At 36.2% G+C, this 8421-nt stretch overlaps 1 non-coding gene across 1 annotated transcript; it reads left to right on the forward strand.

The window, feature by feature from the left end:
* Positions 1 to 854: 854 nt before the first annotated feature.
* On the forward strand, positions 855 to 928 carry Trnaq-uug (transfer RNA glutamine (anticodon UUG)). The gene has a single exon. It is a non-coding gene; the product is annotated as a tRNA-Gln (tRNA).
* The last annotated feature ends 7493 nt before the right edge of the window (positions 929 to 8421 follow it).

Genomic DNA, 8421 nt, shown 5'->3' on the forward strand with positions numbered 1-8421 from the left:
ATTTTATGATAAAAGGCTAAACATTTCCCAGAATATAAGGTAAGCCTAATGATACAACAAAACCACCTTAAACAAGTAGGTAAAACTAAATACTTAGGTCTTTATTTTGATGAAAATTTAACATGGCTACCTCATATTAAAATGATTGAACAAAAAGTTTCAAAAGCAATTGGTTTAATATCGAAAATGAAATATTACGTATACAAACATGCATTGCATCTGCTTTATTATAGCCTTGTTAACATACATTTACAATCCTGTATTTTAAGCTGGGGTAAGGCACACCCATCAGCACTTAGACACTTAGAAGTGCTTCAAAATAGGGCAATAAAGATAATCAGTAACTCCCTTCTTAAAACAAGGTTACTACCCCTTTATGAACACCATACAATTCTAAAACTCAAAGATATTTACAAACTAGAGATAAAAACAGTACATAGGTTTAAAACTAACAAATTACCTGAAATATTTGAAAACTACATGGCTCCACTAGAAAATATCCATTTATATGAAACAAGACTAAGAGACGGTCCCGGCTTGACCGGAGGTCGTGAGTTCGAACCTCACTGCAGGCTAGTTGTTTTTCTAGTCTGCTCTGCTTGCATCATTGATCGACAGATTCGGTGAGTCTGCAATGGCTTTTCGGTGTACTAATAATACGTAAGCCGTTATCGTTGGTCAAAAAGCAGCTTCAGAAGGGCTAGATCTCAGTTGTAAGCACACATATATGTGTGTACATATGTTTCATTGTATTATGATATGATACTGGCGATCCCCTTCATTATGAAGTTGCTTGTACTAACAGATTGAGCAAGCATTGGCGTATGGTTGTTTCTCGACTCGTTCCCTTCTGAGCCTGCATAGCTCAGTTGGTAGAGCACGGTCCCGGCTTGACCGGAGGTCGTGAGTTCGAACCTCACTGCAGGCTAGTTGTTTTTCTAGTCTGCTCTGCTTGCATCATTGATCGACAGATTCGGTGAGTCTGCAATGGCTTTTCGGTGTACTAATAATACGTAAGCCGTTATCGTTGGTCAAAAAGCAGCTTCAGAAGGGCTAGATCTCAGTTGTAAGCACACATATATGTGTGTACATATGTTTCATTGTATCAAGACTAAGAGAGAATCAAAATTTTCACAGATTTTGCGCTCATACAAATTCTGGACAAAAAACCTTAGCATATTTGGGATCAAAACACTGGGAAGATCTCAAATTAGAAACAAAAAAAACTACCATTTAAGTTGTTCGTGAAAAAGGTCAAAGAAATATGTTTTCTAACATACCACGTGGGTTAAATTATAATTGTAAACAAATGGAATCAAAACAAACCCTGAGCAAATCAGCTGTACAGTGAAAAAAAAGGTCACGGTTGGTTAAACAAATGGAAACAATTACTAAATTTTAAACGAGAGTCGGAATATACATAAATTTAACACCATGTGAGGTGTTTAATACTAATACGTGCTAGAAGTTATATAGTTTTTCGACTCATTCTATTTCGTCTTGTTTCATATTTTATACAGTGTAGTAAATATTTCGTCTTGCTTCATTTATATATAGAATATACTTTGGCTAGTCATATTATTTTTGTGATGCTTTTCAAGTTAAATATTTTTAAACTTTTGGTATGGGTGAATGCATTGTTGTTGTCTTTGTTCTTTTTTTGATTTTTTCACTGCGTTTCCGTCGTCCAAAAAAATTGATGTTATTGGTGAGGCTTCCCCATTTAATATCGTCGAGCTTTTTGTAGTGTAAGAATAATTATTTGATATGTAAGAATATTATTCTTATGTTTAAGTGTTCATATATCTCTGCATTTTCGTCATTGTATTAAAAATGTCATTTGGTTGTTATTGTGAAAGATTTGGCGTCAATTTTCTTGAATTTTTTCTTGAGTAATGTTATTATTGTTTTGCATTGCGTTTCGTCGCTTTTTTACTGTTATTGTCAAAGTGTTTCCTGTCAATCTCTTCGAGCTTTTCTTATGTGTAAGAATATTATTCTTCAGTTAAACATTCGTATATCACCCTGTTTTTTCCGTCATTGTGTTTCCGCTATAAAATTGAATTTTTGGCTGCTATTGTGAATGAGTTTTTGCCTTAATCTCCTTGAATTTGTGGTATGAGTAATTGTATTATTTTTTACTGCGTTTTCGTCGTTTTTTGTTGTTATTGTTGATGTTTTTCTTTCATTCTCTTTTGTTGTGTGTAAGAATATAAATCTTATGTTTAAATTCTCATATATCTCTGTGTTCCCTTATTTGTGTTTCTTGGGAAAAAACGCCGTATTTGCTGTTATTCTAAATAATTTTTGCGTCAATCTCAGTATTTGTAGTATTTTTTATTTAAGCTATAAATATATCACTGTTTTAACGTCATTTCTGGCAGTAAACTTGTGTTGTCGTTAATGACTTTTCGTTGTTATCTTATATTTCTTGTGTATCCAATGTATCACTAACTTGTGTGTTGGGTAAATGTTTTTTGTTTTTTCGAATGAACCTTTTGTACAAACAGGGTGCAGTTGACTCGATGTACCTTACGGTCTTTCGTTGCATCCTGAAACAAACAACTGTAATTTGTTTTGGTAAATTTTTATTGCGTTCTAGTTGTTTCGGTTCCAAAAAAATAAAATCTATCCATCCATCCATCCATCCATCTATCCATCTATCCATCTATCCATCTATCCATCTATCCATCTATCCATCTATCCATCTATCCATCTATCCATCTATCCATCTATCCATCTATCCATCTATCCATCTATCCATCTATCCATCTATCCATCTATCCATCTATCCATCTATCCATCTATCCATCTATCCATCTATCCATCTATCCATCTATCCATCTATCCATCTATCCATCTATCCATCTATCCATCTATCCATCTATCCATCTATCCATCTATCCATCTATCCATCTATCCATCTATCCATCTATCCATCTATCCATCTATCCATCTATCCATCTATCCATCTATCCATCTATCCATCTATCCATCTATCCATCTATCCATCTATCCATCTATCCATCTATCCATCTATCCATCTATCCATCTATCCATCTATCCATCTATCCATCTATCCATCTATCCATCTATCCATCTATCCATCTATCCATCTATCCATCTATCCATCTATCCATCTATCCATCTATCCATCTATCCATCTATCCATCTATCCATCTATCCATCTATCCATCTATCCATCTATCCATCTATCCATCTATCCATCTATCCATCTATCCATCTATCCATCTATCCATCTATCCATCTATCCATCTATCCATCTATCCATCTATCCATCTATCCATCTATCCATCTATCCATCTATCCATCTATCCATCTATCCATCTATCCATCTATCCATCTATCCATCTATCCATCTATCCATCTATCCATCTATCCATCTATCCATCTATCCATCTATCCATCTATCCATCTATCCATCTATCCATCTATCCATCTATCCATCTATCCATCTATCCATCTATCCATCTATCCATCTATCCATCTATCCATCTATCCATCTATCCATCTATCCATCTATCCATCTATCCATCTATCCATCTATCCATCTATCCATCTATCCATCTATCCATCTATCCATCTATCCATCTATCCATCTATCCATCTATCCATCTATCCATCTATCCATCTATCCATCTATCCATCTATCCATCTATCCATCTATCCATCTATCCATCTATCCATCTATCCATCTATCCATCTATCCATCTATCCATCTATCCATCTATCCATCTATCCATCTATCCATCTATCCATCTATCCATCTATCCATCTATCCATCTATCCATCTATCCATCTATCCATCTATCCATCTATCCATCTATCCATCTATCCATCTATCCATCTATCCATCTATCCATCTATCCATCTATCCATCTATCCATCTATCCATCTATCCATCTATCCATCTATCCATCTATCCATCTATCCATCTATCCATCTATCCATCTATCCATCTATCCATCTATCCATCTATCCATCTATCCATCTATCCATCTATCCATCTATCCATCTATCCATCTATCCATCTATCCATCTATCCATCTATCCATCTATCCATCTATCCATCTATCCATCTATCCATCTATCCATCTATCCATCTATCCATCTATCCATCTATCCATCTATCCATCTATCCATCTATCCATCTATCCATCTATCCATCTATCCATCTATCCATCTATCCATCTATCCATCTATCCATCTATCCATCTATCCATCTATCCATCTATCCATCTATCCATCTATCCATCTATCCATCTATCCATCTATCCATCTATCCATCTATCCATCTATCCATCTATCCATCTATCCATCTATCCATCTATCCATCTATCCATCTATCCATCTATCCATCTATCCATCTATCCATCTATCCATCTATCCATCTATCCATCTATCCATCTATCCATCTATCCATCTATCCATCTATCCATCTATCCATCTATCCATCTATCCATCTATCCATCTATCCATCTATCCATCTATCCATCTATCCATCTATCCATCTATCCATCTATCCATCTATCCATCTATCCATCTATCCATCTATCCATCTATCCATCTATCCATCTATCCATCTATCCATCTATCCATCTATCCATCTATCCATCTATCCATCTATCCATCTATCCATCTATCCATCTATCCATCTATCCATCTATCCATCTATCCATCTATCCATCTATCCATCTATCCATCTATCCATCTATCCATCTATCCATCTATCCATCTATCCATCTATCCATCTATCCATCTATCCATCTATCCATCTATCCATCTATCCATCTATCCATCTATCCATCTATCCATCTATCCATCTATCCATCTATCCATCTATCCATCTATCCATCTATCCATCTATCCATCTATCCATCTATCCATCTATCCATCTATCCATCTATCCATCTATCCATCTATCCATCTATCCATCTATCCATCTATCCATCTATCCATCTATCCATCTATCCATCTATCCATCTATCCATCTATCCATCTATCCATCTATCCATCTATCCATCTATCCATCTATCCATCTATCCATCTATCCATCTATCCATCTATCCATCTATCCATCTATCCATCTATCCATCTATCCATCTATCCATCTATCCATCTATCCATCTATCCATCTATCCATCTATCCATCTATCCATCTATCCATCTATCCATCTATCCATCTATCCATCTATCCATCTATCCATCTATCCATCTATCCATCTATCCATCTATCCATCTATCCATCTATCCATCTATCCATCTATCCATCTATCCATCTATCCATCTATCCATCTATCCATCTATCCATCTATCCATCTATCCATCTATCCATCTATCCATCTATCCATCTATCCATCTATCCATCTATCCATCCATCTATCCATCTATCCATCTATCCATCTATCCATCTATCCATCTATCCATCTATCCATCTATCCATCTATCCATCTATCCATCTATCCATCTATCCATCTATCCATCTATCCATCTATCCATCTATCCATCTATCCATCTATCCATCTATCCATCTATCCATCTATCCATCTATCCATCTATCCATCTATCCATCTATCCATCTATCCATCTATCCATCTATCCATCTATCCATCTATCCATCTATCCATCTATCCATCTATCCATCTATCCATCTATCCATCTATCCATCTATCCATCTATCCATCTATCCATCTATCCATCTATCCATCTATCCATCTATCCATCTATCCATCTATCCATCTATCCATCTATCCATCTATCCATCTATCCATCTATCCATCTATCCATCTATCCATCTATCCATCTATCCATCTATCCATCTATCCATCTATCCATCTATCCATCTATCCATCTATCCATCTATCCATCTATCCATCTATCCATCTATCCATCTATCCATCTATCCATCTATCCATCTATCCATCTATCCATCTATCCATCTATCCATCTATCCATCTATCCATCTATCCATCTATCCATCTATCCATCTATCCATCTATCCATCTATCCATCTATCCATCTATCCATCTATCCATCTATCCATCTATCCATCTATCCATCTATCCATCTATCCATCTATCCATCTATCCATCTATCCATCTATCCATCTATCCATCTATCCATCTATCCATCTATCCATCTATCCATCTATCCATCTATCCATCTATCCATCTATCCATCTATCCATCTATCCATCTATCCATCTATCCATCTATCCATCTATCCATCTATCCATCTATCCATCTATCCATCTATCCATCTATCCATCTATCCATCTATCCATCTATCCATCTATCCATCTATCCATCTATCCATCTATCCATCTATCCATCTATCCATCTATCCATCTATCCATCTATCCATCTATCCATCTATCCATCTATCCATCTATCCATCTATCCATCTATCCATCTATCCATCTATCCATCTATCCATCTATCCATCTATCCATCTATCCATCTATCCATCTATCCATCTATCCATCTATCCATCTATCCATCTATCCATCTATCCATCTATCCATCTATCCATCTATCCATCTATCCATCTATCCATCTATCCATCTATCCATCTATCCATCTATCCATCTATCCATCTATCCATCTATCCATCTATCCATCTATCCATCTATCCATCTATCCATCTATCCATCTATCCATCTATCCATCTATCCATCTATCCATCTATCCATCTATCCATCTATCCATCTATCCATCTATCCATCTATCCATCTATCCATCTATCCATCTATCCATCTATCCATCTATCCATCTATCCATCTATCCATCTATCCATCTATCCATCTATCCATCTATCCATCTATCCATCTATCCATCTATCCATCTATCCATCTATCCATCTATCCATCTATCCATCTATCCATCTATCCATCTATCCATCTATCCATCTATCCATCTATCCATCTATCCATCTATCCATCTATCCATCTATCCATCTATCCATCTATCCATCTATCCATCTATCCATCTATCCATCTATCCATCTATCCATCTATCCATCTATCCATCTATCCATCTATCCATCTATCCATCTATCCATCTATCCATCTATCCATCTATCCATCTATCCATCTATCCATCTATCCATCTATCCATCTATCCATCTATCCATCTATCCATCTATCCATCTATCCATCTATCCATCTATCCATCTATCCATCTATCCATCTATCCATCTATCCATCTATCCATCTATCCATCTATCCATCTATCCATCTATCCATCTATCCATCTATCCATCTATCCATCTATCCATCTATCCATCTATCCATCTATCCATCTATCCATCTATCCATCTATCCATCTATCCATCTATCCATCTATCCATCTATCCATCTATCCATCTATCCATCTATCCATCTATCCATCTATCCATCTATCCATCTATCCATCTATCCATCTATCCATCTATCCATCTATCCATCTATCCATCTATCCATCTATCCATCTATCCATCTATCCATCTATCCATCTATCCATCTATCCATCTATCCATCTATCCATCTATCCATCTATCCATCTATCCATCTATCCATCTATCCATCTATCCATCTATCCATCTATCCATCTATCCATCTATCCATCTATCCATCTATCTATCCATCTATCCATCTATCCATCTATCCATCTATCCATCTATCCATCTATCCATCTATCCATCTATCCATCTATCCATCTATCCATCTATCCATCTATCCATCTATCCATCTATCCATCTATCCATCTATCCATCTATCCATCTATCCATCTATCCATCTATCCATCTATCCATCTATCCATCTATCCATCTATCCATCTATCCATCTATCCATCTATCCATCTATCCATCTATCCATCTATCCATCTATCCATCTATCCATCTATCCATCTATCCATCTATCCATCTATCCATCTATCCATCTATCCATCTATCCATCTATCCATCTATCCATCTATCCATCTATCCATCTATCCATCTATCCATCTATCCATCTATCCATCTATCCATCTATCCATCTATCCATCTATCCATCTATCCATCTATCCATCTATCCATCTATCCATCTATCCATCTATCCATCTATCCATCTATCCATCTATCCATCTATCCATCTATCCATCTATCCATCTATCCATCTATCCATCTATCCATCTATCCATCTATCCATCTATCCATCTATCCATCTATCCATCTATCCATCTATCCATCTATCCATCTATCCATCTATCCATCTATCCATCTATCCATCTATCCATCTATCCATCTATCCATCTATCCATCTATCCATCTATCCATCTATCCATCTATCCATCTATCCATCTATCCATCTATCCATCTATCCATCTATCCATCTATCCATCTATCCATCTATCCATCTATCCATCTATCCATCTATCCATC

Source organism: Ascidiella aspersa, chromosome 3, assembly GCF_963924565.1.
Source record: "Ascidiella aspersa chromosome 3, kaAscAspe10.2, whole genome shotgun sequence".
In the NCBI taxonomy this organism is placed as follows: Eukaryota; Metazoa; Chordata; class Ascidiacea; order Phlebobranchia; family Ascidiidae; genus Ascidiella; species Ascidiella aspersa.